At 42.1% G+C, this 24478-nt stretch overlaps 1 protein-coding gene across 11 annotated transcripts in view; it reads right to left on the bottom strand.

The window, feature by feature from the left end:
* Window positions 1-24478, bottom strand: part of LOC138755133 (arf-GAP with SH3 domain, ANK repeat and PH domain-containing protein 1-like) — a 479430-nt gene that overhangs the window by 369939 nt on the left and 85013 nt on the right. Inside the window, exons 1-2 of one of the 11 annotated variants that reach the window (XM_069920500.1) lie at window positions 17696-17824; window positions 8832-8881 (exon numbers count right to left, since the gene is read on the bottom strand). The exons of 9 other annotated variants lie outside the window; for them this stretch is intronic. The gene's annotated coding sequence lies outside the window, so the exon portion shown is untranslated. Of the gene's footprint in view, window positions 1-8831; window positions 8882-17695; window positions 17825-24478 lie in introns of those variants that run through there. One more of the 11 variants, XM_069920501.1, reaches the window with a different exon arrangement.

The raw sequence follows: 24478 nt of genomic DNA, 5'->3' as shown, positions 1-24478 counted from the left end.
TACATTTGAATGTACTAGGACACGCCCTTGCTGACTGTGCCTGAGGCTCCTCCCCCTAATCCTTGAATAAAGGCGTCTGTGCCACAGCTCGCTTCTCAGTCCAGGACAGTCAAACTTCATTCTTTTGTGAATAAAAGCCTATCAGTTTTTCTACAACTTCTTGTCTTTGAAGTTATTGATGGTGCATTACTCATTATCCATAAATGTAATCGTTCTGCTATCACCAACTGTGTAAGCCCTAAATTCTGTAAAACTCACCTTAAATGTGCCCTACAACTCCCACCCCTCTGTTCACCTTTCAGACATGTGTTTAGCTGGTCCTCTTACTCTTTGTGTGCTTTGTAAAATTACCTAAGTGAATTGCAATATTCTCCAGCTTTAAATAAATAGTTCTTATTATAGTTGATGGGCGCATTACATAAATGAATTGTTATTTTTTTTCTTTAGCTTGTTTTTTTTAAAACCAGGAAGCTTGCCTTAAGGCATCATTACATAGCTCCCTTGAGATTGACTTCAGTATTGTCTAGAAGAAGAGAACACCAGTTCAGCTATTTTTATTGGCACCTCAGTAAGGTGCAGCTAGTATAGAGCTGCTGCCACACAGCCCCAGAGACCTAGGTTCAATCCTGTCTTCGGATACTGTCTGGAGCTTGCATGTTCTCCTCGTGACCATGTAAAGGATTTCTCTCGGTCCTCTAATGACCTCCCACATCCCAAAGAGGTTCAGGTGGGTGGGTTAACAGCCATTGTAAATTGCCCCTGGTGTGTAATGAATGGTTGAATCTGGGGCCAGTAAATATTAAAGTTGGGAGAATAAAATAAGGAATTAATGCTGGATTTGAGTACATTTGTGTTTAATCACTGGACAGATGGATTCTTTTCAAAAGGTTTGCTTCCTGAAAAGAAATTGGGGAATATGATCAAGCTGAACATAAAGATAATTTCAGATTTGCTATATCACATAGGAAATTGGAGAAACATTAAATTAACTTTTAGTGAATTTAGCATGTTTAATTGCATAATGATGCTGACACATTGTGTTAGTTCAAATGTCCTAAAAATGTTTTGTCGCTGATTTTTGTTTGTGTTCATCATCTGATGCCTCTCGTGTCAGCGTCCCACAATAGTCAGCCAGCATTGATGGATTCCAGTTGCCCCAATACCGCTTTTCCATGGTTGCAGCCTTTTGCCGTGTTTGTCATTGATCAGCAGGGAAGAAGTCCAAGTGCAAAGGCAGAAAATGATTCTTCAATGACATGTTGCACTTTAAGGTTTTGAATCCTTGTAGCTTAAGTTATGTAGATTTTTAAAGTGATAGATAGGTTATATCTAAAAAAAATACACAATAGAAATCTTTAAGGTGATTTTTGTGATCAGCAGCTCAAAATCCATAAAGCCCAAAAGTGTTCAGCAAGCAAAATCTTCATTGTCAAATCTAGTCAGTACGGATGTGTTGAGCAGAAGGTCATTTCCACATTATAAGTTTGTGACTATGAAGCTTAAAAACACTGAAACTTTAGATATTATACTTGTGCCTATAACACATAATCTTAGAAGCAGAAACTTCTAGGAAGTGTAAAAATAGGTCATTTATTCACTGGGGGATGCAGACAATTAAAACCAAAATCTCTATTCCTTCAGTGTTGCTGCCCGCATTATTTTAGCCTTTGACTTCAGATTTAATGTGATAGGCATGGAGCTCACGATGTACAGTCGGAATCTTATGGGGCAATTAATGACCCCCTGTCATTTCTTTCATTGAAATCATGGAAGTTTCATTCACCACTAAACTGAGCAGCATTGCTCTCAGAGCCAGAGAATGAGTATGTACAAGGGCACTCAGCTGCAGGTAATTGGATCACAAGGTCTGTCCAACATTGTGCTCTTTGAAGATTTTCCAGCTTTCAGATTGGTTCTTTATGCATGAATTTGTGCTTTGACTTCTACTGGTAAATTTTACTTGTTCATCTTAAGTCCTTCTGGTACTGATTTTGTTTGGACATAGTAATCGTGAAGGAATTGTAGCAGCATAGAATGGGTATAGGCCATTCAGCCCAACCAGTTGATATTCGCACTCTATACCTCTTGAGCCTTCTCATTTTTCCTTTCCCTCTCAGTCATCATTCACTCTACTCTGTTTGCTTAGTCAGCTTCCTCTTCAATGCTTCCCTACCATTCAGCTCAAGGGCTCCATAGGGAAGTGAGTTTCCTATTCTTACCGCTCTCTGGGTGGGTGCTATTTCAGAATTCCTTAATTAATTTATTGACAATTATCACAGTTAACACCCTTTGAGTGCTCTTTCTCACCAGGGATTTTGAATTGAAAATTCTTTACTTTCTCTTCCTTAAGCAAAGGAGACTCCAGCTGTGAATCCTGTCCTGACGAGGAATCTCAGTTCCAGTATCATTCTTGTAAATCTTTTATTTGCACTTTCGCCCGAGCCCAACGTCACTTTAAAAATATGAATACAATGACCTTAGATGTATTTACTCCTAACCACATTCAGTCTTTGACTTTCCAAGCACATGCAGACAGTTATTTTTCACGGTAAATCTAACTCCACATCAATGTTGTGTATATCAATATGTCCATTCTGAAAAGTTTATCATGTACTTTTTGAAACACGCTGCAACACATTTTCTCTCTCTCTCTCTTACTCGTAGATTCATCACACAATTTCCAAACCTACTAATAAGACTAAGTGTTAATTGTTAATCTGAATAAGAATGATCCCAGAATGTGTCCTTTTCGGATCTCAGTTTCCACCTTCTGTCCCTCAAACGAGTCTGATTAGTCATTAAGATCATCAGGTTCGACATAGTTTAATCTGGAAAGACAAAAATGCACCCAAATTTAGCATCGTAGCTTTGATGTTAATGCTCCTGGTTAAATCAATCCCATGAGCCACCATTGCCAGTGCAACATTAGATGACTCTGAAAATTTTGCAGCGTTAGACGTTTCAGTAATTAGCAATAATTGCCTGCAGAGATTTATTTCATGTTATGAACCAGCCTAATTACTGGGTAGAAAATCTGGCTGGCAGCTGAAATTTAGAAGAGCTCATTGTTTAAAAACATTCCATTGAACATTGGACAAACCTTGTTTTGATTTTCACCAAGGTCCCATGTAGATTTTAATGATTCGTTGCAGTGATATGACCACATTTTGTTTATCATTTGTACGTTGTGGATGTTACTGATGAAACAGGCACTTATTCCCAACCCTAAAACCCTGAAAAGGTAATGATCACTTCTGAATCACTGCAGCCTGTCTGCTCAGCAGTTTGATACTGCTATCGCATTGCATCATGGGACATTTCTGAGATGTTGGCAACTTGCAGTGCTTTCTTCTTTTTGTCATGGTGTACTGAGATTACAGAACAGTGGGACCTTGATGCACAAGTCTAAGGATCCCCGAATGTGACAGCATATTTTAACACGATCTATTGTGCTTAAGTATTGGGTAGCTTGACTGGATAGAACAGTTTTTTCACCACATCTCAATGTACGTGACCACAAACAGTTCATTCAATACTCCACAGTTGGCATGGACATGGAGGTCAAGAAGCTATTTTCTGTGCTCTGTAACTGATGGAGCAATGAATTGTTGCACTGAACCATATGAGGTATAATCAATGCACACCCTTGACCATTTCTAATTCTGATAGAGAAATACATCAACACTGCATCAAAATGAAGGAACTCTTTGCCTATTGTTCTTGCTGTTGCGTCTTTTTTAAATGGGCTGCTGTGGTTCAGGACTACCGCTCTCCAGCAGCTTCCCAAGGACAATGAGAGACAGAACTGCTGGTCTGACCTGCAGGGCCTTTGGCCCATTAATGATTGCAAAATTATATTATTTATCTGATCAGAGTTTACTTTATCACTGTTGGGTGTGCATTGACAGGGTAATGTTCCTATGTTCATACTGCCTTGTCTTAAGTAAAAGAGCCATCGGATTTGGATGATTGTGTTGACGATGCTTCAGGGCGTTACTCCACGTAACTTGGAGGTGGTATATACTGCTGTCACTTGGTTCCACTCGTTGCTATGTGTGGTATTGGAAGAGGTATCAATAATTCATTTAAGTTAAATTTCATGAGGATTTTTGAAGCTACCTCAGATCAAACAAAATGTATAGAATTTCACAACATTCATAATTTGAGGCTTTGTGTGATGGAAGGAGTTTGGGACATCAGAAGTTGAGTTTCTCATCATCCGATATTGAGTTCCTGACTGGCTGTTTAGACATTATATTAATTGCTGATCTAATTAAGCTTTCAGCTAATGTTTACTTACAAGATGGTATCAACATAGGATCCACTAATGCTAATGGTGTTAACCACCAAGGGGAGGTGAGGAACACTCTTGAAGAACATGGAAGAGTACAGCCAGGAACAGTCTCTTTGGTCCACGATGTCTGTGTCAATCACAATACTATTTTAAACTAATTCTGCCTGCTTGTGGTTTATATCACTCCAGTCCCTGCTTGTTCATGTGTCTGTCCAAATGGTTCTTAAAAATGTTGCTATTGCATCTGCTTTCAGCACCTCTCTTGGCAGCATTACGCAGGCACCCAATGCTCAATGTGTAAAAGATCAAGCTTTGTAAATTTCCATTCATCTTTCCCCCTCTTGCATTAAACCTATGCTCTCATGCACTTAACATTTCCATCCTGGGAAAAAGACTATCTCCCCTCTTTCTGACAGGATGTCCCCCCAGCATCTGATGTGCCAGGAAAAACAACGTTTGTCTGACCTCTCCTTGTACCTTGTTTTTTAATTCAGACAACATCTTGGTTAACCTTTTCTGCACCCTCTCCACAGACATCAAATCCTTCCAGTAATGTGGTGACTAGAACTACATTGAATTCTCTAAATGTGCTGTACCATAGTTTTATAGAACTGCAACATGCCTTGTCAACTTTTATACTCAGAGCCCTGACCAATAAAAGCAAGTACACAATACCATCTTTCTCTACCTTCTATCTTTGTGTTACCACTTACAGCAAGCTATGGATTTGTATGATGGTGTCCTTGGATTTCTCAGGGCTCAGGAAGAGGAAATAAAATTGAACACCTCTTGACATCAGTGAACATCTCCACCCTGACTTTCTGATGGAGGAAAATTCATTGATGAGGAAAAGTAAAGTCCTTCCCAGAGGAAGCTCTGAGAAGACTGGGCTCCAATAACCAAATCTAAATCCAGTCAGTTATTTCTCCTGATCCCATTTTCTGTTGTTTTTACCACAGCTCCTTGGTGATAAACTTGGTCAAACTTTAGATTGATATTTTCTCTTTGTTTCTCAAATTCAGGTCTTTTGACCACAGTTGTAATGAGATTTACAGCTGAGCGATCAAGGCTGAATTCAGACTCAACTTCAACAGACAGGTTACACTGGACCACAAAAACTTTGTTTCCTGAACAGTTTTTGGTGTATTTTATAGATTTTGGACTGCTGATCATGAAAATCACCTTCAAATGTTCCAATCACATACTTTTTTTTTAGATTCAACCTATTTTTGTGATTTCATGTCATATTTTGTCTACTTCAAGTATACAAACCATCTCACTGAAAATTCATTTTCTGCATCCGCACGTGGACTCGTCCCTGCTGATCTTGGTGCAGTCAGTGACGAACATGGGGAAAGGTTTCACCAGGACATTGTGACCATGGAAAAGCAGAGCCAGGGCAACTCAAATCCATCAACGCTGGCCAACTATTATTGGGCACTGAGACAAGAGGAATCAGATGCTGAGTTCAAGAAAATCAGCGGAAAATATTTTTAGGTCAGTTGAACTAATGCCATGTGTCAGCATTATTTTGTGATTAAATGTGCTAAATTCAATGAAGTTGTGTCTCCAACTTCCTATGTGATACAGCAAATCTGAAATTACCTTTGTGTTCAACTTGAAGTTGTCCATCAGAATCCCTTTCAGGAAGCAACCCTTTTGAAAACATTTATTGACCAGAAAACATTTGTTATTTCAGAAAACAAACTTTTGAAAATATTTGTCATCCAGTGTGATCTATTTTGTTCAGTCTGGTAGAATGTAGACTGCTGTGAGATGCTCATGCAGAACAACAGCACTATTCATGAACAGAAGGCATTAACAAGATCAATGACATATCAGATCACTGCCACTAATTGCAGGGTCACCACACTGCATTATAGGAAAATCATTGTTTCTTAGCCAATATACAAGGTTGGATTCTTCCTTTGTGAAGCAGAATGGGGACATGGGATTCACATTTCACTGGAAAGTATTTTGAACTTTATTGATCATTATTTACTTCTGCTCCTCTATTTTCTTCCCCAGCTCTCTTGAAGATTTGACAGTGTTATGGGGTCTGAGGGGAAGTGGTGAGAGGCATGGGTGTATGCATCAAGCTGTCAGAAGAAATGGTTGAGATGGAGACAACTGTAATGGTTAAAAATTATTTAGACAGGAACAAGGGGAGGAAAGGTTCCGAGGGATATGGGGCGAAGGCAGGCAATGGGACTAGCTTGGTTGGCATGTACATGTTGGGCTGAAAAAGTCTGGGTTTCATGCTATAGAAGTCTATAACCAGTCCCATGTAATGCTGAACTCATGTGCAGAGAGGAATTGCCTGACAGATTTGAGTCAGATTCCAATGTCCAGATCTGCACCTCCCAACAACTTGGTGGCAACATGAAGCATTGCATGGGGAATAAAGTCATTACACAATGGATGGGCAACCATAACAGGAGTGTGAAGTGTGAATCACTCAGATTTCCAGAGTAATTACACAATATGGTCGGGAAATGCATGGTTTGTTCAACACTATTATATCTATCAGTAATGATGTTATTCCCCATCCAATGCTCCATGTTGCCACTCAGCACTGGTGTCACTAGAGGGGTGCGGACCTCATGAGGTGACACCATCATAGGGGGTGACTCCAAAATGACTGTCTATAAAATTCTTGCGCAGTTTTTCACCAGAAATATATATTTTTTTTAATATAACCAACTACAGGGATATTTTTATAATAACAAAAACATTTTTTCATAAGCCCAGCTTACATGTATCAATATACCTACAAGGCTAAAACTTAATGCTAATTTACTTTTTGAACCTTCTAATGTGCTTCATCTGAGCCCTCTGCCCCTCCCCCCCCTCCCCTGCTAGGCACTGCCACCACCCTGGACACACAAGGAACATACACCTGTTTCTTCTACACTCGATGCCCTTATACTATGGGGGGTGGGTTGACACCATGAGTTACTGCATCGGGTGACACCAGTCCTAGTGATGCCACTGCCACTCAGAGCTCCTGCCTCCCACCGAGTAGTTGGGAGGTGGCACAAGACCCTCTTCTGTCCCAGCCCCAAGCCATGATCTTTTCTGCAGATAACATTCCTTCTCCACCACCCGCCCCCACCCCCCCCCCCCCACAATCCTCACCAAGCTTCCCAATCAGTTACCTTGCCTTCCAACCTCAGGCCTTGATACCTGGCTTATAGCTGCTGCGCTCTTTTGCCTGAACCCCAGACCATCCCTTGGTCTTTAATGGCTCATTTTCAATGACAAAACATTTCACAGAATTTCTCATTGCTTTAAATCTTTCCATACTCCAGTAAAAGCAGAATGCTGGAAAAACTCAGCAGGTCAAACAATGAACCTTATGTAGCAAATAAAGAGAGCATGTAATAGTCGAATTTTGTGGACCAATTTTTAGGGTAAAATTTTGACCGCGATAAGTACCTGCGTCATTTGTGGCATTGGAAGCTTGGATGGGTAGGCATGCGGCCGGGATAAATTGATAAGACCACGTTTGGGGCATCGGGAGCTTGGATGGTTGGGTGGCCAGGTCCATGTTCAGGGAGTTGGGAGCTCAAATGGGCTGGCGGCTGGGATGGGGTGTTAAGACCATGTTTGGAGCATCAGGAGCTTGAATGGGCGGGTGACTGGGAGCAGGTGGTAAGACCAAGTTTGGGGCATTAGGAGCTCAAATGGCTGAGCGGCTGAGAGCAGGTCACAAGACCATGCTCTGGGCATTGGGAGCTCAGACAGGTGGGCTGCCAGGGCCAAAAATAGCGATGTCGAATTTCACATATATAACATATATATACATATATGTATATATACATATATAACCAACAGTTTGGGCTTGAGCCCTTCACCAAGCTATGAGCAAAATGTAGGCTGTCGCCCAAACAAATGCTGGGGGGGAGGGGAGGTGTGGAAGTGCCAAAGGAACACAGTGCTTGACCTGCTGAGTTTCTCCAGCATTGTGTTTTTACTTCGATCACAGTGTCTGCAGAATCTCCGTGTTTTACTCCATGCACCTGAGATATTGCAGTGAATGGAAATAATGTCTCTGGGAATAATTGACCATGCTATATTTGATTACATTGGAATTGATCTCAGGTTTGTTTCGCTGCAATGTAATTTGTAAGAATTATAACAAACATTTCTCATTGTCCTGTCATTGCATTTTATAACATGGACCTTCAAGAAGCCATGTTAACTCTGTCAAAATAAAGAAAAATAGTTAATCTTACAATCTAGACTTAAAAACTGGAAATAGAGAACATTATTTTTAGCATCTTGCACGGAATACCAGTGCAAGAAAAGGTTTCTATTTATATTGTGCCATTGGCAATCTGAAGACTTCCAGAAACACTTTTCGTGTGTGGTTATAATTGAAATGTGAGAATCAACTTGTGAATGTTAAGATCCCATAAATATTAATGTTATAAAAGCAGGATAATTCTGTTATATATCTCAGGGATAAATATTGATCAAGATATAAGGAAAGAGGTGATCTCTGATCTGATGGGATGGGACCCAATACACCCACCTGAGAGGGCACAGCTGGTGTAAAATCTCATCTAAATGACAGGGCAGCTCCTGTTAACATAAACAAAGAACATTACAGCACAGTACAAGCCCTTTAGCCCTCGAAGTTGTGCTGAACAAGCCAATGGAGTAGGTTTGATGGGCCGAATGGCCTACCCCTGTCCCTTGTTCTTGTATTACAAGACTTTATTTAAGAAAGAGATGGAATAATTTGTGAAAATTATTCTTTATGAAGAAGCCTGAATTTCCCTGTCAGTTGCCTGTGTAGTAGATGGATGTTGTTTACCTGGATTTCCAAAAGGCGTTTGATAAGGTGCCACATAAAAGACTTATACAGAAGATAGAGATGTATAGAGTTGGGGGAGATGTATTAGCATGGACAGAGGATTGGTTAACCAATAGAAATCAGAGTTGGGATACAGTGTTTTTCTGGTTGGCAATCGGTGGTGAGCAGGGGTCGGTGCTGGCCCCACAACTGTTCACAGTATACATAAACGATCTGGAAGAGAGGACAGAATGTCATGCATCTAAGTTTGCTGATGACACTAAATTGAGTGGAAAGCAAATTGTGCAGAGTATACGGAGAATCTGCAGAGAGATATAGATAGGTTAGGTGAGTGGGCAAGGGTCTGGAAAATGGAGTACAATGTTGGTAAATGTGAGGTTATCCACTTTGGAAAGAAGAATAGAAGATCAGATGATTACTTAAATGGCAAGCGATTGCAGCATGCTGCCATCCAGAAGGACTTGGGAGCGCTTGTGCATGAATCACAAAAGCTTGGTTTGTAGGTGGAGCAGGCTAACAGGAAAGCAAATGGAATGTTGACCATCTGCTGGAAGGATGGAATTTAGGAGGAGAGAGGTTATGCTGCAACTGTACAAGGTACTAGTGAGGCCACATCTGGAGTACCATGTGCAGTTCTGGTCTCCAGGAAAGATGTACCGGCTTTGAGGTGAAGCGGAGGAGGTTCACCAGGTTGATTCCAGAGATAAGGGGGGTTAGGTTATGTAGAGAAATTGAGTTGTCTGGAATTATACTCGATGGAATTTTGAAGAATGAGAGGGAATCCTATAAAACAAAATTATGAAAGGCATAGATATGACAGAGGTAGGCAAGTTGTTTCCATTGGTAGGGGACACCCAAAGTAGGAAACATAGCTTCAAGATATAAGATATTTAGATGAGTAGGAACTGCTTTTCCTAGAGGGTGGTGAATCTATGGAATTCACTGCCTATTGAAGCTGTGGAGGAGACCTCAGTAAATATTTTTTACTGCCCTATCTATCTGTGCTACCATTTTAGATACTATAAACTTACTCTTCAAGGTCCTTCTGTACATCAACTCTCTCAATGTCCCTACTATTTGTTGTACATGTCCTGCTAGTATTTTGACATTGCTTTTTTGGATTAAATTCCATCTCCCACCACTCCTTCCAATTTTCCAGGTGATTTGTGTCTTTCCATCTACTGCTCCAATATTTTCTGTGTCATCAGCCATCTTGTCAGCAGTCCATCTACATCCACATCCACATCCAAGTTATGTATATATTTGACAAACAATGGTTCCAGCAATAATCCCTGCTGTACACCACTGATTACATAGTACCAGTCAGAAAAACACCTTGACCACGACCTGCTGCTTCCTGTCACCAAACCAATTTTGGACCCAGTTTGCCAAATACCTTGAATTCCCTGTGCCCTAACTTTCTGCACCAGCCTACCGTGAGGAACATTGTCACTGTAACTATTTACCACCTTGCCTTCATCAATTTTCCTGGGACATCCTGAAAAATTTCAATCATACTCATTGGACAGGATTTCCCTTACACAAAACCAACATTGCTGTTTCCTAATAACTCCCTTCTTTTGCAAATGAACATAAATCCTCTCCCTCAGAATATTTTCCAATACTTTATAATTGATGTAAAGATCAGCAGCCTTGTAGTGTCCTGGTTTATCCCTACTACACCTTTTCAATAGGGGAGCAGCATTCACTATCCTCCAACCTCTGGTACCTCACCTGAGGCTAATAAAATGCAAGTCTCCAATAGAGCTCTAGCAATTTCCTTCCTTGCTTCCCTCATCCTGGGATAGATCCCATCAGACCTTGGGGAGTTGTCCATCTTAACAACCATCAATATCTCTAAATCTTCCTCTTTCCTGATACACATAGTTTCCATCCAGACTATCAGGAAACATCTCCCCCAACTCTCTATCCTCCATGGGTATCTCCCTGATGAATGTTGATGAGAAGAATTTCTTCAGGATCCCATTCATATTCCATAGCCCTACAAAGACTTCCTTTATAAAGAGATCTAATCTTTTCTGACCTAACCCTTTTAATACAGAATATTTATAAAAAGTTTTGGAATTCTCTGAATACTGCTTGCTAAGGCCATATCATTTCTACTTTTTGTTAACCTAATGTGTGTCTGACATCCCCTATAAACCTCCAAGAAATCATTTGATATTCAGTTATCCCTGACATATACTTCTTTCTTAGTTCTGATCAAACCCATCATTATTCGGAGGATCCTGGACCCAACACACTAATGGCATCACGAGTTTGCAGAGGTTTGCTATGACACCAGAAACCCCTGGTGTGGTGGAAAGTGTGCTGACTGGATGCATCACAGCCTTCTATGGAGACACTAATCTTTTCTTTGGCTTGGCTTTGCGGACGAAGATTTATGGAGGGTTAATGTCCACGTCAGCTGCAGGCTCGTTTGTGGCTGACAAGTCCGATGCGGGACAGGCAGACACGGTTGCAGCGGTTGCAAGGAAAAATTGGTTGGTTGGGGTTGGGTGTTGGGTTTTTCCTCCTTTGTCTTTTGTCAGTGAGGTGGGCTCTGCGGTCTTCTTCAAAGGAAGTTGCTGCCCGCCGAACTGTGAGGCGCCAAGATGCACGGTTTGTGGCAATATCAGCCCACTGGTGGTGGTCAATGTGGCAGGCACCAAGAGATTTCTTTAGGCAGTCCTTGTACCTCTTCTTTGGTGCACCTCTGTCACGGTGGCCAGTGGAGAGCTCGCCATATAACACAATCTTGGGAAGGCAATGGTCCTCCATTCTGGAGTCGTGACCTACCCAGCGCAGTTGGATCTTCAGCAGCGTGGATTCGATGCTGTCAGCCTCTGCCATCTCGAGTACTTCGATGTTGGAGATGAAGTCGCTCCAATGAATGTTGAGGATGGAGCGGAGACAACGCTGGTGGAATCGTTCTAGGAGCCGTAGGTGATGCCGGTAGAGGACCCATGATTCGGAGCCGAACAGGAGTGTGGGTATGACAACGGCTCTGTATACGCTAATCTTTGTGAGGTTTTTCAATTGGTTGTTTTTCCAGACTCTTTTGTGTAGTCTTCCAAAGGCGCTATTTGCCTTGGCGAGTCTGTTGTCTTTCTCGTTGTCGATCCTTGCATCCGATGAAATGGTGCAGCCGAGATAGGTAAACTGGTTGACCGTGCATAAAACCCTCCAAAAGATCATGCACAGGACATCACAGGCAAAACCCTGCCCACCATTGAGAACATCTACAGGGAACGCTGCTATTGGAGAGCCGCAGCAATCATCAGGGATCCACACCACCCAGCACATGCTCTGTTCTCACTGCTGCCATCAGGAAAGAGGCATAGTTGCCACAAGACTCACACCACCATGTTCAGGAACAACTGCTACCCCTCCTCCATCAGACTCAACAACAAACTTATTTAGGATTCTTACTTGTGCACTTTATTGATTTTTTTTTAAATTCTCTGCATTGCACAGTTTGTTTACAATCTATTTACAGTTCCTTATTTGTTTACATGTATATGCTGTGAACACTTTTTTGCACTACCAATAAGTGATAATTCTGCTTTGCCTGCAGGGAAAAGAATCTCAGGGTTGTTTGTGATGTCATGTATGTATTCTGACAATAAATCGGAAATCTGAAACTTTCAATTTTCTTTGTTAACCAAAGTTCCCTAAACCTACCATCTTTGCTTCAATGGGTGTATAGTTTGCCAAAATACTCAACATCAATGTTTTTATGCATGAGAAACTCAGTCTTCTATTGAACGTCAGTTGTCAGTCCTTCCAGGAGAGGTGTGGAAGGATTAAAATTCTAATAACTGTGGGGCAGCAATTCATCAAGATGCCAAGGCACCAAGCAATTAGAACAGCATCACTTGGCAAGTTACACGTCAAGGAACATGTATTGTTCCTTTCCTGTTATTAGATTGAAATGCTGGAAGTTCCTCCCACACAACAACCTGGCAGTATGTTCAGTAGGTGACCACCAGTTTCCAATGACGATTGAAAAGGCAGCGTGTGAAGAAGAGGCTTTGTTAGTAAAGACCATATCTGTGTATGAATAAAACATTATTTTATTTCAACAATGTGTGCGTCTGATTTTCAGTATTTTTGTATTCCAAATTCCAAAGTGGTGAATAAACTATGCCAAAGAAAATAATGCTTAATCTGCTGTTGGTTGAAAGGATGTTGAGAAATTGAATCCAGTTAAACAACAACATGCCAATGGTTGCAAGCAATCGAATGACAATGTGTTCACAAAGAAGTGTTTTGTATTTCACCTTCTTGCTGCCTGGTGCATAACTATTGCACAACATTGCAGAACTATTCATGCTCTGCTACTTTATGGTGCTTAACTTTCTTCTCAGGTTGTAAAATAGTAAACAAATAAAAGTGCCAAGGAAAGGATATTTCCAGGGATTTGAATTCCCTGGATTCTGTTCAAACCACACTGATCTCAAAAGTTTCTGTGGAAAATAAAATCTTTGAGCTCCCAAAATGGATTTCAAATGTCACATCTCTGAGAATAAACAGACTAGTATCATTGTTTCTTGAATATGGAAAAGCTACAAAGAAATTTCATATCACAGCAGTGGATGCTAAATAGCATTGGAGGGATACATGAATAAAGACGAGCCAAAAGCTAGAATTAAGGGGAGCCTTTTAAAGGCAGAGAGGAATAGCAAGGCCAGGAAGGAATTCTGGAAACAAAATGTAAAACAGCTGAAAGCTTGTGTATTAATGCCAGAGTGTGCCATAAAGGGAAGAGGTTTCAAGGACTAAAATGGATACATTCAGTTGGATCAGGACAGTGTCACATGTAGGTGGTGAAGCTTAGGAGTGAGAATTGATGACAAATGCAAATTTGACAGATTTCCTTCAGAAACCAAGAAGCTATTTGTGAAATGAATCTATTGAATGCGACATTCTCAGCAGTAAAATGGAGAATGCGCATTGACAACACATCTGACAGGGAGAGGAGCCAATCATGTGGGGTAACAAATCAATGTTTGGATCAGCCATATAAGTGGTCAGGAAGAGCACTGAGGTTTGTACATTCTCCCCATGTCTGCGTGCAGTTTCCCCAAGGGCTCCTGTTTCCTTCCACCCTTCAAAAATGTGCCGGGGTTGGAGGTCAATTGGGTGTAATTGTGCAGATCGTGAGCCAAAAGGGCCTGTTACTGTGCTGTATGTCTAAATTTAAAACTTCTGAATGAATAGGAAAATTAGTCTCATTAAAAAAAAAGTTAAGTTTAAGGCAGCCCGAAGGAAGATGTCAGAGAAGTTGTGGAATAATAAGTGACTAGAATGGCAGATTAAAGTAGTTGCATTGTGCCAATTCTATGCAAATTCAGTTATTTTGGGGTTGACTGTGATCCCAGAATTGGAACAAAATAATTCATATGAAATGAGGGGGTATATTTCCATAAATTTCAAGTGGGATCTCCATTTCAATCTAGTGGCATTGGACATTGCAGTTAGAGACAGCACAGTTAGCGCCAACTCTGAAGTGCCAGCGATTGGGACCCAGGGTTTGAGTCCCACGCTGTCTGTAAAGAGTTTATATGTTCTCCCCATGTCTGTGTGGGTTTTGCCTGGGGGCTCCAGTTTCCTCCTGCTGTTCAAAATGTACCAGGGCTTGTAGGTTAATTGGGTGTAATTGGGCAGCACGAGCTCATGGGCTAAAAGTGCCTGTTACCCTGCTAGATGTCTAAATTAAAGATATTATCATTGCTGTACTGAAAATGCCATATGAAAATAAAAAATCTCAGATTAGCTGGAAGTCGTCTGCAAATTATTTCCTGAGCAGAGTCTATGACACAAAGCATGCTGAAATATTAGTTAATGGCTGTGAAGATATGGAACACCAATGCGTGCTCCTTCTGGGCTTCTAACTGGAATCCCATTGACACATAATATTGCTGGAAATCATTGCTTTGTGATCAAAAAATGTCAAGATTCACAGTTCCCTTTATTGTCATATAATAAGATATTAAAAATGTAATATACATGATATATTTTAACTTTTGTCTGCCATAAGACAAAGTCGCCCGACACCCCTAAACATAGGAGAGGGAAAGAGAAGCAAAAGTGTCCTTCCACAGACACTGAGTGTCTGTGGATTCACCTCCAGCGCTCCCACATCCTCTGAAGATACATAGACTCCTGTTCAATCCATTAGGAGCCTGAGCTCCAGGTCCAAACCTCTGATACAATGAGGAAGCCTTCAATCCCAAGGCTCTTTGGGAGCTCTTCTTGCCCTCAGCACGCTCTCAAATCCCAGTTACAATACCTGGTTCCCATGAGCCAGTCTCCAGCTGTCCAAAGTCTATGTGGATCCTTCGACTACAAGACACCAGCAGCCCATTGCGTTTGTGGGTCCTTCAGCTTCTGAGCCCTCTCTGTTTTTCCTTCCTGTCAAGTTGTCTCCCATGCTTTTCCTTAATGGGGAGGGGGGGTGGTGGGATGCTCTCCCCATTTCTGGTGCCCTGTGTTCGTCACTGATAGCCTCCCAGAGTCTGTAGCCCCTCATTGCCTAGCACAGGTGTCACCATCTTAGTTATCAACCCTGGTGGTTACAGATTTTTCAAAAAGCACCATCAGAACCTTTAACAGCCAGTTTAATGCCTGAATGAAGCAGTCAGTATCAGGACTGGGTGGTAGGTCCCTGTAAAGCAGCGACATGTCTCTGCTCCGTATTAGTGACCGAACTGCTGTACCAGTATCTCCAGCAGCGCTGCCATTTTTTTGACCTGCCTGCATTACTGAAGACCTGCATTTCAAAATGGTCAGGCTTCTAGCCACTTTGTGGAATGATGGTGAAATTTTCCCAGCCAGGTACTGTTCGCTAACAGAAGGACAAATCCTTTGCAGCTACTCTCTGCTCAAACAGTAATCATCAGGAAAATGATGGAATATCAAGTAGCTCTCACTCTGCTCCTCTGTCCCCAGTTTGGTTTCCATCAAGACTATAGTTGATCAAACCATGCAACAAAGAGCTGAATTCCAGAAGTAAGGTGAGAGTGACTGTCCTTGAGATCAAGGCCATGTTTGGCTGAATGTGGCAACAAGGAGCCATGGTAAGAGTGGTGCCAATGGGAATTGTGGGGTGAGACAAGGTGAAATGAAGAACAAGGGTGTAGGGAGCAGCAGAGTGAAAAGAAGCAGGCAAACAGGAAAGTATTTGACTGTCAACATCCACATTTCATTAGCTTAAGTTTGAATTCACCCAGCAACAATTACTTTGTGAAGATTAGTCTGGTGTACAGCAAGACCTCAGGTTGTGGTTCTGGCTTTCCATTGCTCAATAATGAATTAATAACCATTTTTTTTCAATAGGTTTGCTTCCTTAAAAAAATTTGGGATTATGATAATCAACTTCAAGCTGAACACAGATAATTTCAGATTTGCTGTATCACATAGGAAGCTGGAGAAACATTTTTAATGAGCTTTTATTGAATTTAGATTGTTTATTCACATAATGATGCTGACACATTGCGTTAGTTCAACTGACCTAAAAAATGTTTTGCCACCGATTTTTGTTTGTACTCAGCATCTGATGCCTCTCATGTCAGTGTCCAACAATGATGGATTCCAGTTGCCCTGATACTGCTTTTCCATGGTTGCAAACTCCTGGTGAAACCTTTCACCATGTTTGTTGCTGACTGCACCAAGATCAGCAGAGAAGTCCAAGTACAAATGCAAAAATTTAATTTTCAATGATATGTTGCACTTCATGGTTTTGCATGGTTGAAGTAGACTTCAAAAATTGTACTCGATAGGAAAATTTTAAGACAATTTTCATGATTAACAGCCCAAAATCCATAAAACACCCTAAAGTGTTCAAGAAACACTGTTGTCCAGTGTAATTGGGAGTAAATATCTCAGCATGAGCATTGATCACACAGATGGCAGGATGCAATCAGCTGACAACAATTTTTAATTTGAGGGTATGTAAGAAATTAGCTTACAGAATTTTTTGTTGTCTAGGTAAGCTGCAGCTCAAACTTCTGGTTGTGAGCATCCACACACATCACATTCCCTGCAATATCAGGCAAGCCCACACAATTGGATTCTTTCTGCCTCATTGAGATACTTTGAAATGGAATCTTTATGCTGGGAGCATGGATTGTTTGCCTATTTACACTCATCATATTTCACAATAAACCACTTCATAATTTGTGGCACAGCTGCTTATCACATTGAACAATACCTGCCTCTATCTACCCTTTGGCTTTCTCAATTTCCTTATGTAGTCAATGTCAGCAGCAAAAACCTCTCCAAAGCCTTTTCTGGAAATCTCACATAAGAAATAGGAGCAGGAGTTGGCCATTCAGCCCATCGAGCCTGCTCCACCATTCAATGAGATCATGGCTGATCTGATGATTGGCTCAACTCCACCTACCTGCCTTTTCCCCCCATATCCCTTAATTCCCTTACTATGTAAAAATATATCCAACTTTGTCTTAAATATATTTACTGAAGTAGCCTCCATTGTTTTAATGGGCAGCAAATTCCACAGATGGGCCACCCGCTGGAAAAAGCAGTTCCTCCGTCACAGTCCTAAATCTACCAACCTGGAACTTGAGGTTATGTCCCCTGTAGAGCGCGTCGAAAGAACCAAAGACTTGTTGATCCAAACTAAAAGACTGGAGCATATCACATGTAGGTCGACCAGTCCAGAATGACCTGGTCTGGCTAGGAGCAATCCTTTAAAACCTATCAGTAGGTGTGGCTACGCTCTCAGCCAATCACAGTCATCCTACACTACAATCTGTACATATACACATTGGTGATAGAATCTGTACTATCACATCCCCTAGTTCTCAAAGATGTAGTACAGATCCTTCCGGAAAGAAAGGGCCTCTGACTGTAAGTGTACAAGGAGCTGACCTCAAGAAATTAAAACAATCCCCATGTATCCTGTAAGGTAAAACATCATGAGATGGGAATGTGTAGGGAGTTACCCTGTACAGGGCAGTAACAAGAAGGGGAGGTGTCCTTGTACTCCTGTTAGGTAAAACATCATGAGATGGGACCGGAGAAGGAGTCACCCAGTACTAAGGAGTAACAGAATGCATCCTTGTACTTACAAGATAAGAGAGACATTGATGGATTGAGAGGCAGGAAGCTAGCAGGGAAAGGATAGCAACAGTTTTAGTCATTGGACAAGTAATGATATGATGATGTTCTAAACATGTATCCAAGGGTATAAAAAATCACCATTTTGCTGATAACGGCAGAATGCATTCTCCGACTAACTTGTTAGTCGCAAGTGTTACAATCCGGTAATAAAGAACAAAGAACCCTGATTTCGACTCAGCCTGGTGTTTGTCTCACTCATTCATGAACAAAGCAGACCTAACAATTTGGTGACCCCGACGTGATGGGTGAGTGAACACTGGACGACGGTTTCTGTTTTTTCTGACAATCATCTCAGCCGGCTGATAAAAAGGTCCAGAGAAGCCTGTTTTAACAAAATTCTCTCTTTTTTTTAAAAAAATCTTTATGATTGTCAGTAAGAACTGGAGATCGGACAAATTAGACGACCACAATTGAAGGTCGCATGCCAGGATTGTAACACGTAAGTGATTACAGACAAGATAAAAGTCCTTAAGGTGTTTGAATGACATTTATTAAGTGCTTCGCAAGAAACTACTAGAGTTTAAAAGTCTTTATTGTGTCGTTGCAAAGTCCAATAGAGTGAGAAGGTGGTCTATAAACAATTGAGGACCTGAGTTTTCTGCCCTAAACTGGTTATTAAGAGGAGAAATCTCCCACGTGAAGGTTGGGCTTTGAAAGAAAACAAAGGTTCAGGCTTATTGGCCTCAATTGTATCTGAGAGACTGACTTATAAATGTCCGGTAGGTATGATAATGTCTGTACACTTGAGAAGTTAAGAATTTATTTCCCCAATTCGCCGTGGTGGAATACCACAGCAGACACTAGAGACCTTGAGACAACAAAAAAAGTACTCAGGGACGCCTGCCTGGTGAACAAGAACGACGACAGAAGGCTGCGACAGCTGTGTCCGGATCAGGTAGGAGATATTAATGAAAAAGTTGACAAACTCCTAAGAGACACCCAGTTTATTCGAAATACTTTTGATAAGTTAAATGAGGGTATTCCCAACATCACCAAGGAGATAAAGTTACGTAAATTCATAGATTGGTACAGGGAAACAGGACAAAAGTATAGCCCAAATATTTGGTTTTCTAGTTGTAATTTAACTTTCAGACCCCTTTGGGAAAACAGAGAGTGGAAAACGAGCAATCAGAGTATACAGGACAGTCTGAAGTCAATTGGAGGACAAGACTTAGAGACTGTTCTTTTAAAAGATATTAGTCATCCAGCTTGCAAGGAGACATTTTTAAAAGCAATTTTCGTTGACATAGATCCCCTAAACGGACAAAAACCTAAATTAAAACAGGCATTAGAAAGCGGTCCCGCAGCTATGGCTGTACAGTTGCCTGCTAAGACTTTTGACCAAGTTATTAAGGAAATTAATCAGGAATTAGAGGAGCGAAATACCAGTAATGCGGCATTGGAAAAACAAAAAATGCTCCGAAAATGTGTAGACCGCTGGAGGAAGAGGGGTTGGTTACCCGGGGGCACTGAGATGTTCCTGACAGGTGAGGAAAAAAATTTTAAAACGTAGAGGCTTAGATAAGCTGGAAGAAACAAAACACAGAAGGGAAAGGAAAAGTGCCTGTTTCCAGTTTCCAGCCACGAAGTGTCCGGGTTTGCTCTCTCCCTCCCTCCTTTCACCCTCCCCCCTCTCTCTTCTCTCCCCCTCTCTCTCTTCTCCCCCCCCCCTCCTCTCTCACCCACTCCCCCTCCCAATCCCAATCTGTGGCGGTGCTGCCCTGAAATCCCCAGGTTGGGCAGGGCAGAGAAATACAATTTGGTTTTAATTTTGTGCCCACAATTCCAGCTCCGCATCAAATGGGATCCTGTTTTATCCTCTCTCCCTCCCTTTTTCCCGCACCCCCACCATTGCGGGATCAGGGCAGACATTGTGGGCTGACGTGTAGCTCACTCGAGGTGGGAGGGAAGGAAGGAGTGATAGTTCCCAGTGGTGGGAGACCCAATCTGATCCAGACCAGTGATCACAGGATGAGAACCTTTTAAAACCTTTGAAACGAAAGTGTTAATCTGAAGACTTTTCTCCCAGTGGGGCCAGTGCAAGGCATTTTCTCTCTCTATCTCTTGTGCTCTGTGTATCTGCCTCTCTATCTCTTTCTCTCGCTATGCTCTCTCTCTCTCTCTCTCTCTCTCTCTCTCTCTCTCTCTCTGACACCCCAGATGGGATACTGGAGTCACGTCCCTTATATCCAGATATTGAGACACTGGGGTGTGACAAGAACCACGGGAATAGGGACACATCAGACGAGGTACAGGCCCCTTTAATAAAAATAGAAGGGGGAGTAATAGATGTAGAGACCCCTCTGGAGTCCAAGAAAATAGAAAAGGAGTTAGAGATACAGAAATGGAACATGAAAAAGGTTCAGGATAACATTAAAAACTTAAACAGAGATATTAATGTGCTGGGGCAGATCAGTGAGGATCAAAAAGAATTAATGGTAGGTGTATTGAAGGAAGTGGAAAAGATAACTACAACACTGTCAGGAGAAATTAAAGCTGAAGGAATGGTAATAGGAGTAAAGGACGAAAAGTGTAGTACAGATGAGGAAACGAGATACGATCCACCATGGGAGGAAAGTAGAAGGAAAAGACTCGGGAGGGAGAAAAATAGACATGCCTACCTGGACATAGTTAGAACAAAAGAGAAAGATGTGAAACAACTAAACTATGGCCGAAAAGATTATCTTAGAGATGAACGTGACCAATATACCTTTGACCCTGAGACATTGGAAACTGATAGGGACAGTGACAGTGACAAAGAAGAGTCAGAACAAGGTGGGATAAATAAATGCATGCCAAGAGTAAAGAAGGAGCAGAAATCCCCAAAATTGAGATATCAATGCCCATTACTGATCACGGGACGGGGAACTCAAAAATATGTACCCTGGTCACGAATGGACTTAGAGAGTTTAATGAAAAAACTACCTCCGTTGAGTAATGGGGCTAGTCCATGGATTTCTTGTTTTGAGCGAGAAACCTGCCAAGAACAATTAGCACTCGCAGATGTCAGAACTATCATGATAAAATTAAAGGCAGAAGGGGCCCTGAAGCAAATAGAGAAAATTGTAAGAAGCAGTAAATTGGGGGATGAAATAGAATTTAACCCACTTTGGAATAAATTTTGGGAAGCACTTAGAGAAACATTTCCTACACCCTATAGTTTGGATGCCTTGGTAACCCTTCAACTAAAGGAAGGAGAGACTGCACACGAGTATTTCACTCGAGCATGGGACTTATGGGAAACAGGGACTGGAGAAAGACCCGACCACAGCCCCTTAGGAAGGGCTCACTTTCGTAATGGGATAATAAACGGACTACCTGCTACGGTTCAAGCAAAATTAAGGGACATTGTGGGATTAGAGACAATGTCAGAGGATTTGTGGAAAAGACACCTGACACATGCAATCAAACGACATCGTCAATCAGAGCATGCTAAGTCAGAAAGTGCGTCCCAGAAGGAGGTGGACAAAACAACCGATAAATTGGTGAGAGCCATAGAACATATAGGGGTTAAATTAGCGGCCCAACAGATAGTCCCACAGGTCATGGGGCCAGTGATAAATCCGGGACCCCAAGTAAGAAATGGTTGGGAAAGACAGCTAGGTACAATGTATAGAGGGGAACATGCAGTATGCTGGTACTGCCAAAATCCTGGACACTACCAGCGGAACTGTCCGGAGGCTGGGAGAGCAAGGGGAAAAAGATTACCCTCTATGAGAGGCTATCGGGGAAGAGGAGGAAACTTAAGAGGACAAGCAAGGGGTAGGGGTGGACACATTGATGGGCCCCAGAGAATCGGGGGGTGGCAGAGTGATCAACAAGTCCAGGCACCTCAGTGTAATGACTATATTGAGGAAGGTGCTGAATTTGATTATTGAAGGTGCCCAGGAGAATCAAAAATCACGCCTCCCTGGGAGCCACCAAAAATTTGGGGGACGGTAAATGGAGAAAAAATTGAATTTATGGTTGACACAGGGGCAGCAGTTACGACAGTGATTAAAAAACCCCCAGGGAGCACATTTTCGGGCAAAACATTATCTACAATAGGATTCTCCGGGATAAGGGAAACACAGCCCTATACAGATAACATCGACATGACATTTGGACGACAAAGGGTTAAAACGCCTGTCCTGGTTGTGCCAAGTTGCCCCATTAATTTATTAGCAAGGGACATTCTTACCAAACTAGGAATAACCATACAATGTTCTGAGAAGGGCCTTCGGTTAACATACCCAGGGGATACAATAAGAAGGGGAGGACAGTTTATAGTAATGACCCCATCTAACGCTTCAGAAGACTCTGTGGAGGTTAGTATTTTCTGGAGTCGGCTACTGTATGATGAACCAGGCCCAGGGCTGATTAAACAGTTTTTTGAGTGGAGGGCCAGTATTCCACGGTATGGGGATTACCATTATCCACTAGATCCTATGCATGTTACATTAAACTACACCATCCACCCGGACCAGGAATATGAGGAGAGGTGGGACTCTCTAAAAGAAGGGAAGACAGAAACGATACATTGTCCATTTATCTTTGTAGGTAAGGAGGGAATAGCTGCTATGGTTGTCATGACAGAAGAACAAATGGAGTGGTTCTGCTTAGGAGTAGAAAGTGTGCCTCATGTGACCTTGGGTATTGCCAAAGATCATCACGCTCGACAGCTGGGTCCGATGGTAAAGGAAGCGATAGGGTGTGAATACAGGCAGACAGAAATCCCGGGATATTCCACCTCGGAGGGAGGAAAATTTGTCAGACTGAATATTGAAGCATGGGACCAGGTAGTGAATGAGAAAGTAGAAAGAGACCGAGCCATAGAAGGAGAAAATATTGATCACAGAGACTCAGACAAATATCTTTCTAATCTGAGTCCACATATATGGACAACGGGGCCCTATGATGTGGGAGTAATAAAAGGAGAGGTATTTCTAGAATTGGCCAACCCCGGGCAGAAACCAATATGGAGAAAACAATACCGCTTGTCGCCCAGTCAGGAGGAGGGTATTAAAGGAACGATAGAAGGGTTAATGAAGTCAGGGGTTTTAAGGGCGGCACCTGACAGTATGTGGAACACGCCCATCATGCCTGTTCCCAAACAGGGTAGAAAAGACTGGAGGATGGTACACGACCTCCGGGAAATTAACTTGGCTACCAAGACCATCGGGAGACCAGTCCCAGACCCATATGTAGCACTTAGGGCTCTGAGTCCGGAGCACGAATACTATACTGTCATTGATCTGGCAAACGCATTCTTCTGCTTGAATTTAGCTGAGGAATGGCAAGACTGGTTAACTTTCACTTACCAAGCACATCGGTACACATACACTAGATTACCTCAGGGTTATAAGGACAGTCCAGGACTGTTCAATCAGGCCCTTAGCGAAATCCTAATGAAATTAAAGCTCCCGGAAGATGTTACACTGATTCAGTATGTAGAAGACCTACTATTAGCAGGGAAAACGCCACATGGGTGCCTGACAGGGCAGCCAAACAGGTTACTGGTTATCATGAACATATACAGGGGATGATTTTGAGGTCCCATAACAAAAAAAAAATGAATCTGAAACTAAGGAGACTTGTAGCAGATTGAATGACTACACAGATGAGTTTTGTGGAGGAAGAGTGCTGTACAACTGGCTCCCTGCTAACTGGGATGGTCGGTGTGCTCTAGTAACCCTTAATGCGCCAGTGCTGATTGTCAAAAGGCAGGAGGGAGACGAGGATTCCCTAGAATTGCGCCACACAGAGAGTTGGCTGTGGAGGAAAAGGAGGAGTGTTGGACTCTTGGGGCCGGGAGGAAGGAACCCTGATGGGGTATGGATTGATGCCATTGGCCAAGCCCGGAATATTCCGGACGAATTTAAATTAGCCGATGAGATTGCAGCTGGGTTTGAAAGCTTTCCTGTTTTTAGTGCAATTTTTCCCATCACTGTAAATAAAAATGTTAATAGGATCAACCTTATTCACTATAATGTCCAGCGCCTTGCAAATTTGACCAGGGACGTTGTTGAGGCAATACATCAACAACTGTCAGAAACTTCCCTTATGACACTTCAGAATAGGATAGCGATTGATATGGTCCTGGCAGAGAAAGGTGGAGTGTGTGCTATGTTTGGAGATCTATGCTGCACTTCTATCTCTAATAACACAGGGCCAGATGGATCACTCACTAAGGGGTTAACGAAACTTAGGGCATTGGCGAAAGAATTAAAAGCCCA

This window comes from Narcine bancroftii, chromosome 2 (assembly GCF_036971445.1).
Source record: "Narcine bancroftii isolate sNarBan1 chromosome 2, sNarBan1.hap1, whole genome shotgun sequence".
Taxonomy (NCBI): Eukaryota; Metazoa; Chordata; class Chondrichthyes; order Torpediniformes; family Narcinidae; genus Narcine; species Narcine bancroftii.
This window is presented reverse-complemented; position numbering and strand designations above follow the sequence as displayed.